This window comes from Phoxinus phoxinus (assembly GCF_949152265.1).
Source record: "Phoxinus phoxinus genome assembly, chromosome: 6".
NCBI lineage: Eukaryota > Metazoa > Chordata > Actinopteri > Cypriniformes > Leuciscidae > Phoxinus > Phoxinus phoxinus.
The window spans coordinates 23,535,892-23,558,227 of NC_136881.1; the positions used below are offsets into that span (position 1 = coordinate 23,535,892).

General features: G+C 41.5%; 1 protein-coding gene across 5 annotated transcripts in view; it reads right to left on the reverse strand.

Moving 5' to 3' along the window:
* Window positions 1-22,336, reverse strand: part of igf2bp2b (insulin-like growth factor 2 mRNA binding protein 2b) — a 47,858-nt gene that overhangs the window by 22,141 nt on the left and 3,381 nt on the right. For 2 of the 5 annotated variants that reach the window (XM_079617335.1, XM_079617333.1), the window contains exon 1: window positions 763-879. The exons of 2 other annotated variants lie outside the window; for them this stretch is intronic. The gene's annotated coding sequence lies outside the window, so the exon portion shown is untranslated. Of the gene's footprint in view, window positions 1-762; window positions 880-16,807; window positions 17,211-22,336 lie in introns of those variants that run through there. One more of the 5 variants, XM_079617336.1, reaches the window with a different exon arrangement.

The window sequence follows — 22,336 nt, forward strand, 5'->3', positions numbered from 1 at the left end:
TTCATCAAATAACAGAATTTGTAATGTTCCACAAAAATATTAACCTGCTTTCAACACTAACACCAAAAATAAGTAGCCTATTTCTTGCACCAAATCAGCATTTTAGAATGATTTCTGAAGGATCATGTGACACTGAAGACTGGAGTAATGGCTTCTAAAAATTCAGCTTTGCCATCACAGGAATACATTATATTTTAAATTACATTAAAATAGAAAACAAGAAAAGTTTTTCTTACATTTATTACATTGTAATAATATTCCAGTTTTTACTATATTTTACAATAGTGTTTTACTATTTTTGGTCAAATAAATTCAGCTTTGGTGAGCATTGGAAAGTTTTTCAAAAATCTTACAGACCAGAAAGCTTTGAATGCCACATTTTTTAGGGTTGTTTTTGTCAGAATAAGTTATAGTAAGTCATTAATTGACAATGAATTTGCAATCATACAGTAAATTGTATGATTTCTTTAAGGCTGTGTAAAAACTACACAGGGTTAGAATGACATGACTTATAATATTAAAACAATATTAAACAATGTTTAAAATCCACTTTCCATTCACAACGTTTTTATATTATAATAATAATAATATACAATCTTTGTTGTAGTTGCTGTAATTAATGTTTTAAAATTAGTAATACATTTCTGTCCAAAATTGCTGACAAGGTTGACCATTTTCTTTGTTTATTAATATTTACTAATAAATATTTAATTTGAGTATGACTGTTAACTATCTGAGATATAGAAAGATGAAGTCATTTACCTTACTTCATCCACGCTTTTGCTGAGACGGATGCAAACATTAACTGTGCTAACTAAACATGCCAGCCCTGCCAGAGATCACATTTACACAAAACCCTGCTCTTCCTGTTCGGCAGACATGCTGAGACTTCTGTTAAATTCCATCACTTTAAATACATACCAGCGACACACCTCTTTACAGCGAATGTAAGAAGTGACACACTCACAGAATGTAACAATGTGACTATCCAGACACCACCTCTGACAAGATAAAAGAGAAGAGATTGGCAAGAGACACCAATGTGCCATTAGAGTTGTTCCACCAGCCACGCCGTTTTGGTGTCACCGATCAACGTTAATCATATATCATACAATAGAGGGTTCAGGACCAGACAGGTGCCAGGACGGCTCTCCGCCCATGTGTTTGTGAGAAGCCAAGAAAACTTGACCTACTGTATTGTAATGAGTCACAGGGTAAGCCTAACAGTTGCACAACCATTGTCAAAGCACATCAGGGCCATGACAAGAGAACAGGCAAGAAAGCAACTGTATAATAATAATAATACGTTTATTTTATATAGCGCCTTTCAGAAAACTCAAAGTCGCTTTACAATAAAGTACAAAATAAACATGACATAGAAACGATACAAATAAACTAGTGATGCTCCGATTGATCGGTCGCCGATCATGATCGGTCGATATTGGCTAAAAATAGCTTGATCGGCAAACCCCAGAAGCGACGATCAAAAAAGTCGATCACGTGACGTAAATGAATCGCTCGTGTCAGTGGCAACATGAGTTCTCCTTCTCCAGTCTGGAAGTTTTTCAAAATGTCCGACAAAAATTTGCCATTTGCAATGTATGTCGTGCTGAAATCCCTCGAGGTGGAAGCCACCAACGGCACTCCGGTCAATTTTAACATTGAGCTCAATTTTTAGTAAATTTGGAGTGCTGTCAATACAGAGAACAACCACAAAAATCGGTGTTGCCTAGGGCTGGGCGATATGGCCTAAAAAAAAAAATCCCCGATTTTTTCATAAAAAATCCGATTTACGATTTAAATAGATTTTTTCCCCCCCTATTTAAAATCAATCTGCAGATGACAAATAAATTGTTCAAAACAAGTTTTAGCTTTATTTAATTATATAAAGTGCAATCAGAAACAACAAGCCAAGATGGCAGGCCCTGCCTTTGTAAACAGTGAAAATGTAACATAACATAACATAAAATGGGTGTAAATGTAAAAAAAAAAAAAAAAAAAACTACATCAGTTGGTGACTAAACAGAATTTTATTAAGTTTAGTGACAACACAATGTTTACATGGTACACTGACTGTATGCTACTGTTTTTATTAGGCTATTGCTTGACACAAATTTCACAATTTCAATTCTTGTGATTTGATTCTGATCTTGATTCAATATCGATTCCTTTGGATAAATATTAGGTACAGTAGATACATTAATGTGTTGTTAATTTTTCTCTCCCAAAAAAAAGGCACCCACTGTAAACATACAGAGCCCTGTTAGCTGGTATTATTATTGAAGGTTAAAAATAACATCTCAAATTTATTTTAATGCGTTTTTTATAATGACAACGTTATAAGATTTTAATGATATAGGTAAAAAATATAATAAAAATGGAATATAGTTATCATATTTAGCAAAATACTCCTCTCTACAGACAATTGTTTAAGTCCAACTAACGTGCTGGTCATTAAAGGGCTTTCCTGAGGTAAACGTTACCCGACTGTTCTCCAGCTGTTTATGGACCCTGTCCGCGGTTGAAAAACACTTGATCGATCGTTTTTATTACATTTCGGTAAGTTGAACTGTATCTTTCAAATTACCTATTGATCATTCGTGTTTATTTATGTTAACTAAGTTTGTAGTAACAGATGACCGGTTCACATGCCGCTTGAACTGAGATCTGTCTGCGATCTGTCACGTCACATTTACAAGCGGCAAAACAGTGTTTGAATTTTGTAATTAAATTGACAGAATCTGAGAGCTGAGAATTTGTTTTATATCAATAGTACCGTAAACCTTCTCTGCCGGTGTCAGTGTCCTTTGCTTCGCGATTTTCTCTGCGTGAGAAAATGGATGTGTGGCGTGAGAGCGTGTGAAAAGTGACAACTGCGTGAGTGTCACGGTGAACTCGTGAGAGTTGGCAGCCCTGCAGATTCAGTTTGTAAATGTTTTTGGCTGGTGTGCTTGTGCAGCCGCGGTCTTGTTCATTTGCCATGTTGTTTGTGTAGCTCCATGGCAAACGCGCTGAGCGCGTTCGGAACTACGGAAGCCCAGAGGGGAGCGTCGGTGGATATTATAGAGAAAACCGATTTTCATTCAAACACATCGATGTACACTACACACTCGAGTTAATCGATAAAATCGATTTATCGCCCAGCTCTAGTGTTGCCTACACCGCGTTATCCTCTTTTTAAAATTTGCACCCTATTGACTTGAATGGGGCAAGTTTTAAACCTGCTTTTATCCTCTTAACATCCTTGATGTGTCATACAAGTGCCCAGCCATGTTGAGTGATTCCTTCAGAGTGAACACAGTGAATCTGACTGCAGTAGATGTGAAAGATGTTAATAAAAATTATGTTAATTCAACAAGCGCACATCCCTGTATTTACTTCCTGTTTTCGGTCGAAGTCCAAAGTAGTCGACTGTCGAGTTCACGTGCGTGATCATAGGTAACTAAGCAACAGTGGAGACTCAGACTGTCAGCTGTCAGCCGAAGACGGTGCTGTGGTGTTTTGAGAATATCAGCTCTGATGGATATTTGTAAAAAATAAAAATCATCTTAGTTACCTATATGATCACGCGCGTGAACTCGATAGTCGACTATTTTGGACTTCGGCCGAAAACAGGAAGTAAATACAGGTATGTGCGCTTGTTGAATTAACATCTTTTTTATTCATATATTTCACATCTACTGCAGTCAGATTCACCGTGTTCACTCTGAAGGAATCATCTAACATGGCTGGGCACTTGTAATGACACAGCAAGGATGTTAAGAGGATAAAAGCAGGTTTAAAACTTGCCCCATTCAAGTCAATAGGGTGCACATTTTAAAAAGAGGATAACACAGTGTAGGCAACACCGATTTTTGTTGTTGTTCTCTGTATTGACAGCACTCCAAATTTACAAAAAAATTGAGCTCAATGTTAAAATTGACCGGAGTTCTCCTTTAAGTCAGGTCTAAAAAAAGGTTTTACCCTTGTTCATTTCAAGAAACGCTGGCCGCAGAAAGGAATTACAAAGTAGCAAAAAAGTAGTCGTAGCCTACAAAGCGGAGCTCTAGAGAGCAGGGGTCTCCAACAACACATCGCTCGCGAGCTGCCAGTAGCTCGTGGCCTGACTGGAGGTAACTCGCCAAGGGGCCGTTCACATATCACGTCTTTTGCGCGCTCAAGTTCATTATTTCAAATGTAGGCGTGCGGCAAGCGCGCTCATTATAGAAGCGATGCGACCGTTTTTTCCAGGCCCAGCGAGGTGAAAAAATCTCAACTTCAGAATTCAGCAAATGCTACTAAAACTTCGTTGTGGTAGTGGAGAGCGCAGTGCATGGTTGCATAGCAACGACAGACGCCACGGGAAAATCGGACCGAATTTTACTATTAATAATAAAAGATAAGCTAATGTGCATTGTAAATGTCAGTAATTTGTATTTTTTTGACTCATTCTTAAAAAAAAAAAAAAGATTTAAAGGCTGAAATATGTGAGGTTTATCTTTTTATAAAACCTTTTTTGTTAAAACTTTATTTGCACTTTTTTATAACATGAAAAAATTTGTTATAGTTTGTAAAATCAAGAAAACAAACGTATAGGCATATAGGCTACTACTTGTTGCAGTTTAAGTTTGATAATCTGTTAATTATTTAAATTATATATATTTCGCATATTTATTCCTTTTATATATATATAGGCCTATATATAATTTTAATCTGTTTATCTCCATTCATAGAAACGCTGCAGGTGTGTAATGTGTGAATCCTCATTCTGTTTATGCTGCTATTAGTGCATGTAAAGCTAAACAGGAAAACTGATTATGTTATTTGAATGGGTCACAGACACTTATTCATTCTAATTTAATTTCATTCTAATTTAACAATCTTGTCGGGTTAAAGTTTAATGATCGATTAACAAAATTCGGGTGTCAGGAAAACCCTAGAAATGAACATCGCTATCGCTAATCAGCAGGCTAATGTTTTAACAGCCTCGAACGCTTGCATTTCAAATAAATCTGGAATAACAATTTCAAAATAAGCAAAACAATGAGTCTAGAAGCTGCTGAACTCCTGCAGGTAGATGTAGGATATGAGGCCCCGGGACCCTGAAGTGGCAGTGGCTCCCGCACGTTTAAAGACACTTCTAAGCTGAATAACCCGATTTCCCACTTCGTCTCTTAATCACTTAAGCACATAAGCATCCTGAAAGTGTGCAAAGTGTCAGAGCCATAAAAAGAGAACAAGTGCATTTTCCACTGGGACAAAAGATATGGAAGATAAGAAATATTAGCTAGAATGATAGAATGACTGAAATATAGAAGTCTCAATCTTGGACTACAAATGTATACCAAGTGAATTAAGATGTTATATTGAAAGGTCTCTAGCCAAGCACTGTGCATAATCTTCCTCAGTGCTTTGTTGTGTAGAAACATAATTGTATCTCCTTAGCAAATGATGCCTCACCTTAATCAGATCTGCAGTATCTAGCCATTTAGACTAGCAGAATCACATCTGAAGGTCTCGATCAGCTCACGATCGGCTCTGTCTGGAACCCCCTGAAGTGAACAGGGTCAATTCTGTCCTATTGCCGATCTCAGTCAGAGCTACTGCCATTGGGATAAAAGCTAATGCACTACTGACCCCTTAATGCATTGAGTGATCCATATGAACCTTCACCTCGGCTCATTAGATGGATCTATACTAGTCAAGCCTGGACTTCACAGTTGGTCACTGTGTGAACCAACCAAGGTCTTGGGAAGATTTGCTTTAGACATCTGAAATATTGTGTTAGTCCTTCTAATGTTACCTAATTAATACTGTACATGCTCAGTTTGAAAAACCTACTGAGCTGCCCAGATAAACAACATTTGAAATGTAAATCTATTTTCTAAATGCATGTTCAGGGTTTGAAATGTACATCCGTCAAATGTGGGTGAAAATTAACCAAGGCAGGTAACGCATCTATTTTTGTTTTATTTTCATCACTAGCCAAATTGATGGGTTATGATTCATAAACTATGTCCTCCTAAAAAGAGGCTCCAACATTCGCAAAACAAGGCATCAGAGAAGCGTCATTTCTTTAAAATTTGGATACATTATTTTATTGAGCTCTACTCTGCTTCTGTCGGCGGCGCCCTCCTACAACTCCAGAGGCTGTTCAAAATCCTGCCAAGTCACTCGACACTAGTTTTCCATTAAATTACATTACCAACGATTTGGGCCAAATGTTGGAATGTATTGTCTTCACCCAAGGCTGTATTGTGCAGTTTTTTAGTTTTGTGGCTTGAATGTCTATGCTTCATGAATCCAATATAAAAATATAGTTTTTTTAGTGATTAGATTCACTGTTTTGACTTCAGCCTTCAACTTGAGAACACAACTACATAATGAAGCATCCAATGTGTGATTGTTTGTTATAAGATTGTGATATGAAATGTTGGGACGATCCCCCACAGCTACATTGCTGTGTGCATGCAAGACATGCCGCTGCTGCGAATATAACATAATAACCGCCCATAGCAGATCTATACAGGTGGAGCTGGGGAAGGTGGAGGGTTCACTGCAGACTGCTAGCAGCAACACTACCAGTATTTGTTTGAATGTTGAGCAGCTGATGTAACAGCAACAAATCCGTTGCGCCATGTAGATGACGATGCAATCGCTACCAAATGAGTTGAGGCAGCCTGCGCCATCTAGAGTTACATGCCAGAAGTTGGTATTTTCATTGCGACCACAAGGCGACATAAGTGCACTCCCAACTCAAAGGGCGTTCCAAAGGGTGAGCAACTGAATATCGCTGCCTTCAAAGATACCTTGTGTTTTCAAATTTATAATGGCTGATTTATGCTTCTGCATCGGACTTATGGCGTAAGCTGCATGTCGGTTTTCATTTATACTTCTGCGTTGTTGTCTACGTCGACATGCAATTACACATGCAGACAGCAAGTGGGCAGTGTCCACAGGCATGTTGATGGAGTAACCCACAGTATCAAGGCAAAAGTCGAAGAAGAAGCAGCTTGTTTTGCATGTTGTCGGGGAAGCAGCAACAGTGATGGCAGCAAACAGACAGCGACTTTCGTTGCACATTGAGTTGTTAAATATCGAATAACAGAATTAACGTGTTGTTACATTTTTGGAGAGGTGCACATCAGGCTATCGCATAGGCTACACGTGCTACACACAGCCAATGATGTAGCTATGGCGTAGGTTTCGACGCAGAAGTATAAATCAGCCTTAAGGCATCAAGAGTGCACTGCAGTGAACTTGGTGAAAAAATATATTCAAGATGGCGAACAAAGCGAGAGAAATGTCTTTATTAAATAACCTTAGTTTTCATTCTGTACTGAAAAGTAGTTCAGTCAGTGTAATTAAAAATGGATTATTTGACCCAATATCTGTATGTGCTCTGTATTTTTATGCTAATTACAATATAGAACCAAATTTAGCTACACATGCTAACTTTTCCTGTTTGGAGCTTCTGCTAATGTAGAGAATTCCAGAAAACAAACTTATGAACTTCCATGACGATTAGGCGGATGCCTTCCTAGAAGTCAGTAGGTAGAGATGCTGCACACTAGGTTTTTCTTACAGAGCTAGTCTTATGACTTAATTATGCAAAAAAGAAAGGGAAAAAAGCTGCCTGGATCCACTTAAGATTTCCCCGGTGTCTGCATGTGTCAAGCAGATTGGTGTTTTGACATTGTTGCCTTTATATCATTTACTGTCGACATGGTTTTAATTCTGAAACACCTGGTGTTGTTTCTTTATTGAATACGAAATAGAACCACTCTTCCTCTCTTCACATTCCAGAGGTACACCTGGACATCGCTTGCCACATTAACATTCAACATGCGCTATTTTAACACAGCAGCATCCTGCTGCCCCCAGTGGCTAATCCATTAGCATTCTGCATAGCTCAGTCAATTATTTATGAGTTGTGCTGTGTGTATTAGCATTCTGATGTCCTCTACAGCAGGAATTAGTGTTTTAAGAGTAAACAGCATTAATTAGCATTCTTGACAAAGTGAGTACACGCAATGCATTAGCTATTTCTAAAACAGAACACAGCAGGATTTTTGGCTAGCTGAGACAAATAGCAGGTGCTGCAATTCAGTTGTAGTGAGGAATTCTTAGACCATATTATATTGTAGACCTGCACGATTCTGGAAGATGATTTATTTTATTTTTTTAAATAGAGATCACGATTCTCCCAAGATTCTGAACAGACAACTAACAAAATAAGTAATTTACTAGAGGTTCTGACAAAATGTCAATTGCTGCAGTCTATTTAACATTTCTTTTTTTTTTTTTTAATCGGTTTAAATGAATGTTTTAATGATAAATACCTCACTCGTTTCATTACTGAATGAATAAGCTTTTCTGAATGAATCTCTTGAATGAATGATTCGATGACAAAAAATGTTTAACAGTCATTTGTCGCCACCTAGTTGCGTAACAATGCAGTCTAGTTACATTCAAAAGGTGATTTGATCACTTCCGTAGACAGTGTTTTTTTTATTCCAGTGCGTCCATTTTTTGTAAATTACGATAGTGTGGTTGAAAATACTGTTTGCAAAGCTTTTTCAAACCTTGACATTATAACTTTTTTCTCTGTTTCAGCAGCAGCGCAAACGCAGATTTGAATGTTCCGGTGTGACTCCGGTGTTCGATTTCTGTATTATTTCTGTACCGTAATCGACCTACCTGAAAATTTTAAAACACTGTTTATTTAATTTGTATCCTTATTCTATTGTATTTATTTGTGTTATTTTTTGTAATTTGTTCTTATTTTATTTTTTTAATTCAAAGTTTGAAATCAAGCTTCCTTGTGCTGTGTGTAAGCTACTGCAAACTAAATCGCCCCTTTGTAAAACACAAATACAATGAATGAGCAAACATTTAGGTGAGATAATTGTAATTGATCAATGTTTATATCTGAATATAAGCCTAAATTAAAATCTGTTCATCATATAAAGCGATCATGTCTCTTCAGAAGACTTACATTAAACTACACGATTCATATGGATTACTGTTACAATGTGTCATGCACTTTTAGAAATACTGATTGCCCAGAATTTCAATGGATGGACAAAAAATGTAATAAATAAAATAAAAATATCTATATGGCAGTTCCCTATCAAGGCTACGGAACTCGACATTACGGATGTCGTATATGGGAACTCCTCTCCTCCTTCACTTCCGCTGAAATCTTATAGGCTAACGCCAGCAAAGCTGGCCAATTGACGCAAATATGCAAATACTGAAACACCGTTGCAGATATAATGCAAGAGCAGCGTCAATTACATCAGAATCTCTCTCTTCACGCTCAAATCGTGTGCTAGAAAGCTGATACTACAACTTGGATTTTTTCGCCGTCGTTGAAGTTGCATCGGAGATACTCGCACTGTCTCCTGCATCCGATGGCAACTATTTGCAACTTGTGCTCGGGCCCCATCGTCCCTCCCGACACGCACCTGTTTTGCGTCGCGTGCATGGGGCTGGCCCATGCTGAGTCAGCCCTCAGGGACGGAGGGTCCTGCGACCTCTGCGCGGATATGTCTCTCCGAGCCCTCCAAGCCAGGAGAGAGGAAGCTCGCGCAGCAGCGGGGATTGGGCCTGCCGCCGCCACCGAGCCGCTGGTAGCCCCCCCCAACCGCAGAGTCGAGGTCCGTCCCCCGGTGAGCTTCCCCGACCCCACCTTTCAACCCCCTCGCGAGGTCGCTGACTTCGTGTCCTTCGGGGCCAGCGAGGAAGACGACTCCATGTCTCTGTCGGCCTCCGAGAACGACTGGGGTGCGGAGGCCGCACCTCTGGCGGCCGCGGAGCAAGACACCCCGGCGGACCTACAGGACGAGCTCTTCCGTATTCTCTCGAAGGCCGTCGAGGAACTGGACCTCTCGTGGAAAGCTCCCGATGAACCTTCGAAGAGCAAGCTGGATACGTGGTTCCTCCAATCGAGCCGCCGTCAGGCCGCTTCGAAAAGAGGAACACCGTTTTTTCCTGACGTGCATGAGCACGTGGTGAAGTCGTGGGCGGCCCCGCAATCGGCGCGCACCCTCACTTCCACCCAGGCCATGTTTGCCCCCGTGGACGAGGCGGGGGACCACGGCTACCTCCGCATCCCCCCCGTCGAGGAGACCGTCGCCGCACACCTCTGCCCGTCGGCTCCCGCCCTGGGCTCGGACCGCAGCCTGCCGTCCCGAGCCTGCAGATTTACGGCCCACCAGGCTAACAAGGCCTTCGGTGCCGCGGGGGAGGCGGTATCTGCGATGCATGCCATGGCCGTTCTCCAGGTGCTGCAGGCTAAACAGCTGAAGTCTTTGGATGACGCCGCCTCTATCGACGCTGACGCCATCCGGGATCTCCGTTCGGCCACGGACCTCGCGCTCCTGGCCACGAAGCGCTCGGCCCAGGCGATTGGCCGTTCGATGGGTTTCCTGGTGGTCCTCCACAGACACCTGTGGCTCACCCTATCGGACGTGCAGGAGGCCGACAGGAAGACGCTGCTGAATGCACCGATCTCCCCTGCAGGCCTGTTCGGAGACGCCGTGGAGAAGGTCACCGAGCGTTACTCCGAGACGCAGAAGAAAGCGAAGGCTATGAGCCACGTGATCCCTCGGAGGGCGCCGCCGCCACCGCCACCGCAGCAGCCTCGCTCTCGCTCGTCTTCTGCTTCAGGCCGCCAACCCCAGGCTGCTGCCAGACGACAGACAGCGCCCCGCCCGGGACCGGATGCTCGTAGAGGCCGTAGCGGCCAGTGGCAGGGAGCGGGTAGCAAGAGGACGCAGAGGAGCCCGCGCAGAAAGCCCACCGCGTCCCCTGCGAGGCCCAAGCAGTCGTCCTGACCGCTCGGGCAAGAGGAGGAGAGAGCGCCAGGTCGGCCCGGCGTCCAAGCGGCGCGCTCTAGTGCACTTGGTCCCTCAGCGTTCTGCGAGCGACGCGTGCAGTTGTTGTTTTGTGAATGTTGTCAATGTGTCAAAAATAAAACAAATCACTACTTCACAAACAGAGCTTTTTTCTCCTCTTGCACCACACACTGTGTTACCCGCCCTGCCTTCGAGCAGCGCAGAGTCACGGTTAATAAATGTTCCCAGCACTCACATAGCGGCGATGACCGCAGGTTTAGATCAGCCCACGCTCAGTCGTTTTCAGGCAGCGTGGGAAGCTATTCCGGGCATTTCGCCGTGGGTGTTGAATATAATTCGGCGCGGGTACACACTTCAGTTCAAACGCAGACCACCCCGCTTCCGCGGCGTAATTCAGTCATTAACTTTGCCCCAAAACGCTCATGTACTGAGGCAAGAAGTGTGCAGCTTGCTCGAAAAGAAGGCTATAGAACCAGTCCCCCCGAGCGAGCGGGAGAGCGGGTTCTACAGCCGCTACTTCGTTGTACCGAAGAAGGGAGGGGGTCTCCGCCCCATTCTGGATCTGAGACCTGTCAACAGAGCGCTTCACAAGCGCGCTTTCAGGATGACTACACTGAAGCAAATCCTGGCGCAAATTCGCCCCGGGGATTGGTTCGCTTCGGTGGATTTAAAGGACGCGTACTTTCATATCCAGATAGTAAAGCGTCACAGGCGATTCCTGAGGTTTGCGTTCGAGAACTCGGTGTACCAATACACGGTGCTTCCGTTTGGACTAGCTCTCGCTCCCCGGACATTTTCAAAATGTGTAGACGCGGCACTTTCACCCCTCAGGTCGAACGGGATGCGCGTCTTGAACTATCTGGACGACTGGCTGATTCTCGCTCAGTCGAGAGAAACGCTAGTCAGCCATGTGGAAACCCTCCTTCGACACTTAGAGATGCTCGGTTTGAGGGTGAACGTTCAGAAAAGTGTGCTCACACCGAGTCAGACTACCACATTCCTGGGAGTGTGCTTGGATTCGGTGAGAATGAGAGCGCGCCTCTCCCCCGAGCGAGCGGAGGCTCTGAGTTCTTCTCTCGGTCTCTTCAGACCTGGCAGACTCGTCCCACTGAAAGAGTTTCAGAGGTTGTTGGGACGGATGGCAGCGGCTTCTTCAGTGTGTCATCTGGGGCTGCTACATATGAGACCGCTTCAACACTGGCTGAAAGCGCGCGTCCCCCCGAGTGCGTGGTATTCCGGCCACAAGCGCATTATGGTCACCCACGGATGCGCCCGCGCCCTGGCCCCGTGGAAGAACCCGGATCTCTTCAGCTCAGGTGTCCCTATGGGCATAGTGACGCGGCGAGTGGAGGTCCTGACAGACGCGTCGTCCACCGGATGGGGAGCGGTCTGCTTGGGCAAGCCCGCCTCGGGCCAGTGGTCAGAGAAGCAGTTGGAGTGGCACATAAATCGCTTGGAACTGGAAGCGGTCTCTCTAGCTCTCGAAACCTTTCGGTCTCAGCTGGAGCAGCGGCATGTGTTGATTCGGACAGACAACACTTCCGTAGTCTCGTACATAAATCGCCAAGGCGGTGTACATTCCAGAGCCCTATTCAGGCAGGCGGAATCCCTTCTGCTGTGGGCGGACCGGTTTTTCCTCTCGGTGAGAGCAGCTCACATCCCCGGTGTTCTAAATCGCGGAGCGGATATGCTCTCGAGGGGCGGGATTCCTCAGGGGGAATGGAGACTTCACCCCGGGACGGTTCAGCTGATATGGAAACATTTCGGCAGAGCGGAGGTAGACCTCTTTGCGACGAGCGAGAACGCACATTGTCAGATGTTCTTCTCGCTGTCCCGTTCACCCCGGGAGGTGGACGCGCTGACTGCGCGATGGCCGAGAGTCTGTCTCTATGCTTTTCCTCCGGTAAAAATTTTGCCCATGGTGTTGTGCAAAATCAGGGAGGAGAAGGCGGCGGTGACTCTGGTAGCCCCGAACTGGCCGAATCAGCCCTGGTTCGCGGATTTGATAGAGTTACTAGCGGGACAGCCATGGGAGATCCCGCTCAGGAAGGACCTTCTGTCTCAGGCGAGCGGAACGATCTGGCATCCCAGCCCCGGGCTGTGGAGCCTCCATGTGTGGCCGCTGCAGGGTCGCTGAGCGGGCGGGACGCGCTGCACTCGCGAGTTTTGAATACCATCGCGGAGGCGCGAGCTCCGTCCACCAGGCGCCTGTATGCTCTGAAGTGGGGTGTGTTCTCAAAATGGTGTCAGGATGTCGGTATAGACCCAGCGAACTGCTCTGTGTCGGATATTCTACGCTTCCTTCAGTACAGGATGGACGAAGGGAGCCTACCATCCACTCTGAAGGTATATGTGGCCGCTATTGCCGCATTTCACCCCCCTGTTGACGGACAGTCTATCGGTAGACATGCGTCGGTGACACGGTTTCTCAAGGGAGCTAGGAGATTATGCCCTGCACGGCCGCCTTCGGTGCCGCCGTGGGATTTAGCTTTGGTCTTGGAGGCTTTGTCACGACCGCCTTTCGAGCCCTTAGCCTCGATTGCCATTAAAGAGCTATCGGTTAAAACGGCACTGCTTCTCGCTCTCGCTTCGGCGAAGCGGGTTGGAGATTTACAGGCTTTCTCTGTAAGTGAAGATTGTATTCGCTTTGGACCGGGAAACTGTAATGTAACTCTCAGACCGAGGCCGGGTTACGTTCCTAAGTCGCTCAATACCCCGTTCAGAGCGCAGATCGTTTCACTGCCTGCCCTGTCCGCGGAGCCTTCATCCTCTCAGGGATCGGATGCTCAAGGTTCTGTTTGCCCAGTCAGAGCGCTCCGGGAATACATTTCTCGCTCGGCCGCTTTTCGACGGTCCGACCAGTTGTTTGTGTGCTTTGGTGGGTGCAACAAAGGACAGGGGGTCTCTAAACAGAGGCTTTCTCACTGGATTGTGGACGCTATTGTTTTGGCTTATGATTGCCTGGGGCAGGAATGCCCCCTTAACGTGAAAGCCCATTCTACTAGGGCGATCGCTTCCTCATGGGCATGGACTAAGGGTATGTCTATCCAGGATTTATGCCTTGCAGCTGGCTGGTCTTCTCAGAACACGTTTGCCAGGTTTTACAAGTTGGATTTGCCCTCCGTAGCGTCTCGGGTGCTTTCAGTGAGTTGATTTTTTTATATAGCATTGGATGAGCTGCTCTGCGTTTTGCTCATGAGTTGTTCTTCTGCTATTGTGTATGTTTTGCAGTTGTCACCGCCATGCGTTGATCTCTATTACTGTTGTTGTTGCCCTGTTGCTCGACAGTGCAAACTTCCCCTAGTTCAAATTGCTCGGGATATGCAAATTCCGGCAGTGTTTTGTGAGCTTGTGATTGGTCTCTTTGGACCAATCAGAGGTTTGAGATTCGCTATTGGTCAATCTCGGCCTATCAGATGCTCGCATTCTGGGGGGGGCGGTCTCTGTATTGGGTTCTGTTGTTCTGTTGTAGTGGTCGCTGTGCTACCACGGCGGGATTTTATACAGTTCCCATATACGACATCCGTAATGTCGAGTTCCGTAGCCTTGATAGGGAACGTCTCCGGTTACTTTCGTAACCTCGGTTCCCTGAAAGGCAAGGAACGAGACATTACGCTCGCCGCCGTGTTCGCTATTGATTTTAGCGTTTGTTCGATTCTGATGTAATTGACGCTGCTCTTGCATTATATCTGCAACGGTGTTTCAGTATTTGCATATTTGCGTCAATTGGCCAGCTTTGCTGGCGTTAGCCTATAAGATTTCAGCGGAAGTGAAGGAGGAGAGGAGTTCCCATATACGACATCCGTAATGTCTCGTTCCTTGCCTTTCAGGGAACCGAGGTTACGAAAGTAACCGGAGACGTTTTCCCCCATGGTATCAAAAATGGAATTGAATATATATAAAGTATTTTTCAAGGTATCGTATCGAAATTCCAGTTTTCTGACAATACTAGTATGAACTATACATTGTAGCCTATACCTTGAATGCAAAGGTTGCTTTAGATAACAGTGTCTGCAAAGTGCATACATGTGTCTAATTGGTGCGAACTAACCTTGTGCATTTAACATAGGTGGTAGATATGCAAGTCTGTAGTCACAGTCTTAACTTGTGTAAACAATGTAAATAATGCATGAAGGGTTCTGTGTAACATTCAGTTTTAGGATAAATCTGACAGATATCAATAAGAGCAGGTAACAGAGAGGAATACTAAAACACCAATGCATCAACAAAACCTCCAAGACTTGCACAGAGATACACAGAAAACAAAGGAGTTATAGCAGAGGCTCAAATCACTGCCCACTGCCTCATGCCAAAAAAACACACACCTTTAAATCTGTACTCTGACAATAAAAATGCCAGGACTAATAGGTGTATCATTCTGCAGATAAAGACAGATAAAGTTAAATCACAAAGATAACACAAATCCTTCTACATATTTTTTTGTAAAAGGCTACTTGGAAGAGACCCCCTTTGTGGACACTAATTTCAGCTACAGCTTTGAATGTCATATGCCCCTCCTCCTAAGGATGCACTGCCAATTATACCCCACTTGGAACACATTCAAGATGTATGCGATGCAAATGAGGTTTGAGGACTCACGTCCATATTTCAACATGTGAGAGGCATACTTTCTGCATAAATATACTCAGCATGCCTGATTTGCATATGTATAAGTCTCCCATTCCGCATCCTCATTAAAAAACAAGGCAGTGAAGACAGAAACTCTAAAACACACTAGACTCTGTGTGGGGGAAAAAAAGAGAGAACAACTACTGTTACCCATCTCTACCGGTCAAAAGTTTGGAATCATCAGGATTTTTTAATGTTTTCCAAATAAGTCTCTTAAGCTCACAAATGCTGCAAATATTTGACCAGAATACAGGACCACTGATTTTTCAGCATCATTTCTGTCACACGATCCTTCGGAAATCCTTCTCATATGCCGATTTGATGCTCAAGAAACATTTCTAAGCTGATCAATGTTCTTCTTCATCAATGTTGAAAACGTTTTTTCTGCTTAATTGTTTTTGTGGGAACAATGATACACTACTATTCAAAGGTTTGGGGTAAGTAAGGTTTAAAAGGTATTCATCAAGGGTGCATTAAATTGATCAAAAGTGAGAGTAAAGACATTTATAATGTAAAAAATAATAATATATATATATTAATCAAAGAATGAATCTTGTTTTTCATCAAAATATTAAGCAGTTCTCAACATTGATAATAAGAAGAAATATTTAGCACCAAATAAGGATATTAGAATGTTTTTTGAAGGTTCATGTGACACTGAAGTAAAGATGAGTAAAGATGCTGCAGTAAACGGGAGTAAAGATGCTGCAAATTCAGCTTTGACATCACATGAATAAATACAGTTAAAAAAAAAATAATTAAAAAAATAGAAAACAGCTGTTTAATTGTAAGAATATTGCAGACTATTACTGTTTTGCCATCATATGAATAAACTACATTTTATATTAAAATCCAAAAGAGTTTAAGTAAGGGATGATGTATAGCGAGGCGGTTATTATAGCGAATACAGCACCGACAGGCTGATCAGGACTGATCAGGTCTTAAATCAGCCTTAAGGGGTTGTATTCGCTATACAACCGCCTCGCTATACATTATTCCGCTTATTACATGGCTACCTACCAAATAAATCAATAATTTGACACAAAATATTCATTTAAAAAGGAGTTTATTGATTTAAAAACGACTGTATTGCTTCTGTTAAAGAACACCGTGTCCATGGCAACGCTCTGTTTTTCATGGCAACGGTGTGTTATCCTTAGCAGCGGTCTGTTATCAAGAAATAACAGACCGCATTCTACATTAGAATTTAACCAAGCCATTTAATACATTTTAATAATAAGTCACATTACTGCATTTTTGATCAAATAAACGCAGCCTTGTTGAGCACAAGAGACTCAAAAACATTTTAAAAAACGATGTACGGTAGTGTATAATACCTTTATCCAACTCGGTGCTGCTGGTCCAGTGATCATGAAGACAGAGTGACAGGACGAAAACTTTTTATAATGTTGTCATATAAGAGACGTGTTTACCCAACAACTCTCCTTGTCTTTTCTAAGTCAGTTAGTACTGCCTTTGAACCACAGAAGAGGTGGCACTGAGTTCTAGATCTTCATCGCTACATCAATTACAGATTCGGTCCAGAGCATCCTCTCATTCATTGCTACCGAACCACCAAGATTCCTCCTTAAATGTGAAAAAGACGGAGTTTCACAGTTTGTGATGTCAACGCTCTGTGTTCCACATTCTTGCCTTGTCAAAGCCCACGTACTCAAGCAATTCATGCATGGTGGAATCCCTCAGCAGGACACAACGTGGCCAGAGTCTGAGCCATGTAGCGCTCTACCAGCAGACACGTCATCCTTTAATCTGAGGACTCTGGGATTATTAGACACAGGCGAGGCCTCTATTAAGTGTGGTTACAGCCCCTGCCCCCCAAACATATGCACACATACCTATACTCAGCTCACTACAATCCTCCTGAAGGGGTTAAAAAGAGACAATCCAGCACGTACACCATCCGATGCCGATGTCAAATGCACACACACATTATATGCTTTTTATGGAGAAAAACAATCTGTGGTGATTTGTGTGTCAGTATATGCACAAATTAATGGAGTAATTAAATCTGCTCATGTGTTTTAATAATATGAGTATCAGATATAGATCTAGCCTGGCCATCAGATCACTGACTATCACGTGATTCACAAGAGGCTGAAGAAGCATTATCTCCATCACAACCTGATCCTTATCCTCTGACCCAGTGTGTGTGTGTGTGTGTGTGTGTGTGTGTGTGTGTGTGTATCCATATCCAGTAGAGCTCAGCATCTAAAGAGCTGACGGCTGACCTAGTGTGTGTGCGTGTAATCATTTTATTTTGATAATATGTTTGACATTTCTGATTTATCATGTAGTGTTTGAAAGTCATAAGAACAGCACAAGCAGTCAATGATGGTGTCTTTTGTGACAAAAACTAACCTGACTAAACTTACTAGACTAAACTAAACTATCTAGCAGGATTGACTAAATGAATTTAAGTTCATACAACGAGATTACAACACATCATTTCAAACTAATTAGATTTTGTTGGAAAAGTGTAATTCAATTTCGTGGAAAAGTTTTCCTTAATTTAATTAAGTTCGATTCAACAGCTTATTTTTTACATCCATGTGTTAACTTTTGGAAAACAGTGTTGCACAAAAGAGGTTTAGGCTACTGTGCATAAATGAATGAAATTGTTCAAATTTAATTTGATTACATGTAAACAAATGTATTAAATTGTTAGTTTTATACCTTCCTTTTGTTTGCCATCACTTTTGATCATGCATTTGTATTCAATCAAATACAACTAAATCATTAAAACAGAATCCAGAAAAAAGACAACACAGAATTTCTGGAAAAAAAATAAAACACATTTCACTGTTTTTGTTAAAATGTTAATAAATTATTAAATTTGTAAAAACATGTTTTAATTCAGTTGATTTGACATCCTTTCTGATTATTAAAATGTAATTAAACCACAAACAAACAAAATTCAGTAAAATTATTTTTTTGTGCATAAATTGAATAGATAAAAAATTAAATGGACTTCATGGGGCTCAATAAGTTATTTGTCATTCAGACTATCACTCTGTGTAGTCAGATTTGTGAACAATGACTCGTCTTGTAGGACCGCAGGAATTAAATTACATTCAATTAAACATAATAGTTATGAAGCTTAATACACTTTATGCATATGCCCTGTGGCTACAATATGACAGTAACTGCAGGATATATATATTATTAGATTCTTTTTTAAATTCATAAGAAGATTTTACATTAATGCATTCAATAAATGAACACGTTTTCAATCAATGTTTCATACATACAGTATAGTTAGATTATTTCTTTTGCATAAAGCTTAATAATCAACTCTTCTATGTGTGTCTTACACATGCTACCAAGCCTGTTGATCAGCCGACACCTATAAGCAAACAGGGAGTGTTCCTCTCTTCACTTTCACAGCACGTCTTTCTCTCTGCTTCCCAACCTTTCTCACAGTACTTATAGATCACAGTCAAATATCCCAGTAAATTCCCTCTCCTGTCAGCTGGTCTCAGTGGGCTATTGTGTTGCTTTAGACTCCACTCACTCACACACTCCTGCCTATACGTCTACACTCTCCAGCTATAGGGTTACCATAGCAACTCCTGCACCATCCCCAAGTCATCAGCATTGCCTCAGCATAGGTGTGGGGCAAAGGCTTTAAATGTGATCAAGTCAATGTGTGTTTAAAGAGAAAGAGGATACAGAAACAGAGACTGTGAACACCAATGGACTATCAACACCATCCAGAATATCTAAAAACAGACACAAGTGCTTCACGCAACGAGAAGGACAGAGACAGTGAAAGGATGAATGGAGATGGGTTTTTCGTTTAATCTCTAAATACCCCCGCACTCCTTCCACTGGTGTAACAAAGCTCAGATAGTGTCTTCCGAGTCCAGGCATGTCACAAGTCGTCTTCATTTATTTTCATTCACAAGTACTGGCGACGCAAGAACACCGCTCTCCTTCAACTGCCAGGATTTAACTTTATTGTTATGACATATTTAATAAGTAAACAGGATATTCAACAGGATATTCAAGAAAAAATGTTTAACCCTAACAACACTTTGCTGAAAAACCTGTTGTGCACAATCTATTACATTTATTCTGACATCCAATAGTTTAAACCATTGTTAGTAAGTGAATTGTGAAAAGTATAATTCTAAAAACATCCCCCGTTTGTAATGTGTTTGTCCAGTTTTGGTTTCGTTTTTACTGAGTTCTGTTCCTGTTTGCCCGTGTTCCCTTTGCTAGTTTGTCTCCATGGTTTAGTTATGCACGCTGTTCTGGTTACGTTAATTACCTCTGTGTATTTAAACCCTCTGTTCATTCACTTTCTTTGTCCGGTATCGTCAATGTTAATGTGGTTGGATTCTCCTGCCATTTTCTGTTTTGGATTTATTAAAGACTGTTTTTGTTTCTCAACTCCTCCTTTGTCCACTTTATTACACCCACATGCAAGTGACACCCTTAAGTTGTTGTACACATCTCTTTTTGCGGTGAAATCTTTACTCATTTTTATAAAGTAAACGTAAGAATACATTTTATATTGTTAGTAGTAATAGTTCAAAATAGATACTTACTAGAATGAAGCAACTTCGGAATAATTGACTATCCATACATCATTTCTAAATTATGTTAAAATGTGAGTATGAAATATGATCCATCAGGCTGTTGAGGAACGTTTATTTGTACATCTCTCAGTTATCACTGTATTGCACTGCGTTATATTTTTTGCCCCCCACAATAAAAACGAAAGGATTTAAATATAATTTTTCCAAGACATGTTATTGGGAGATTAAAGACAACTGATATTTATATGAAATGTATGCAAGTAGTCTGCTTCACAAATATAAAGATATTATTGGGATTTTAAAAATCTATTTCAGGAGTGTTTAAATAAATATCACAATTACTCTGAAAACTGTGTTGTTAGCAGAGGAAGAACAAGTTATTACATGTTATTAACAAGATGAGCTAGAAAAAGATAAGAAAGTAAGAAAATGATTACACTTTATTTTACGTGTCCTTGTTACAGTGTAATTATAATTTTTTTCTAAACAACGTTGGAGTTACAATTTTTATCACTCGACATGTGATTTAATGTACCAATTCGGATTGGACTAACATGTCCATGTTTATTACAGAGATGGGAGTGTGTGTTTTCTAAATGTGGCAATAAAAGAAGGTCATGTGCTGTGCTTGCGTGCATGACATATATGCTTTACAATATTATAAGACCCCTATTCAAGTAAACTTTATACGTTTAAAGAAGTGGCTAAACCCACATAAGTGAGCAGCGAAACAAGCATCTTATTCTTACCTGACACTGATTTAAGTGTCTTCACAGTTTCATGCGATTTGTTCTATTTATTAATTTTATAATAATATTTTTTTGTCAGATATTTTTCGTCATTCATATTTAAATGAAATAAAAACATGCTGAAGATTGGTATGCAAACGGTAGCTCAGGTAGGTCAAAAAACACACGAGGAGAAGCGTTAGGATAATGCAACATCAACATCATCAGAGACATTCGCATTAGGGTGGGATTCGATCTCTCAGAGGACCGCTAAGTTTGGCGAAAAACTGTAGGTAATTCGCTCTGGAATTTTTACAGAGGTTGTGTGAGGAAAAACACAGACGTGGCAGATTCGGACGGGATTAAAATTGCAAAGTACGTCTGTGAAACACGATTTTCTCTAACGTCCCCCTGGAAAACTAGTCCCGTCTGAATAAGGCTAAGGAAGACACTGTAAAATAACGTAACCCAAAACATGAATCGGGCACAAAAAGACAAGGAACATATATTAAGACAATATAAAGTGTTTCATGTTGACTTTAAAACCACAATTAAATCCACATACCAGACAAATGTGACAAAAATGTGTAACTTAAAGAAAAAAAAGTATCATCCAGTGATGACCATAATACATAAACTAAAACAATTACTGACCATCCCATATATTATACCAGTTACTTCATGTTACCAATATAAAATTACTCTACGTTTCTTACACTCTAATCTGCTGTTCTAATCATGATACCTATTCAACATGTGTTCAGTGACAGGATTCCTGTGCATCAGATGACACAGGGTGACAGAACTGAAGTCCTGTTCATAGTGCGGCATCCGATCTGCTCAGCTCTGGTTACTCACACACACACACACACACACACACACACACACACACACACTCACTCACACACACACACACACACACACACACACACACACACACACACACACACACACACACACACACACACACACACACACACACACACACACACACACACACACACACACACACACACACACACACACACAGTCGGGTGGCTTGGCCCACTTCCACTGACTGACTGTAGTAGCGCTTTCTCCATAGCGTATCTCTCTATGAAGTTTCAATGAAGTAATGCCAAAAATTCACTTTAGCACAAACACAGAAAACTACTATGACTACCTTAAACTAAAGTACATATTTTGTTGTTATCCACCTTTAATAATCATTTCACTTGTATGGAATTTAAATTATAATTTAGAACTACACATGTTCATGTTCTGTTCCCTTAATTTTTATTTTATTTATCAAATCATTGTATTTATTAAATTAAATTAAAAATGGACTGATTATGTCTAACGTTGCTGACACTGACTCTCAAAGCTGTTGTTAAAATGTTTTATCATGAGTTTACTATTTATAAACACATGATGAATCTACAAATCAGACTTAGGTAATTTTGAATCTGGTCTAGTGTGTTTTAAGACACCATAATTAAATTATTGCAGCAAATGCCACATTTTCAAATGTATTGTGCATATTCAGACAAATCACAATTTGGTAACACTTTACAACAAGGTTTTATTTGGTGACTTT